Source organism: Macaca fascicularis, chromosome 11 (assembly GCF_037993035.2).
Source record: "Macaca fascicularis isolate 582-1 chromosome 11, T2T-MFA8v1.1".
Taxonomy (NCBI): Eukaryota; Metazoa; Chordata; class Mammalia; order Primates; family Cercopithecidae; genus Macaca; species Macaca fascicularis.
This window is the reverse complement of record NC_088385.1, coordinates 74955091-74955590: the sequence shown is the minus strand read 5'-3', so window position 1 is coordinate 74955590 and position 500 is coordinate 74955091.

The following is a 500-nucleotide window of genomic DNA, read 5'->3' as shown; positions in this document are numbered from 1 at the left end:
CTGTGTGTCCTTTTCATGACAGCATGCTAGAATTTAATGGGGTGCAAGGGGTAACTACAAGATAACAGTAAATAAGATATACAAAGTAACTAACTGCTTGGAATGATTTACCAGGAATGCCTTCGACAGGAAACTCAAGCCACTAACACCACAAGGAACCAAGATCAAATGATGCTGAATCTTGCTAACACACCTTCAGGGTGCCGTACAGTTAGGAAAGTTCATAAAAGCCAAATAAGTCTAAATGCAGCTCAAATTCCACCACACTCAACTTTTCATAGTGTCTAAAAACCCCATCTACATACCTAGCCCTTCAGTTAAATGAGTAATATGGCCTAACCATTGTTCTGCATTAAAGGGACTCTGCTCAGTGCTACTGGTATACAGCATGGAAAACAGGAGTAGTTTCTGATGGCACATCCTGGGCCACCAGCAAGTTCATTCCACAAGGCTTTCACTGTGTCCCTCCTGCACACTGACAATTCTGGGACTTGGCACCT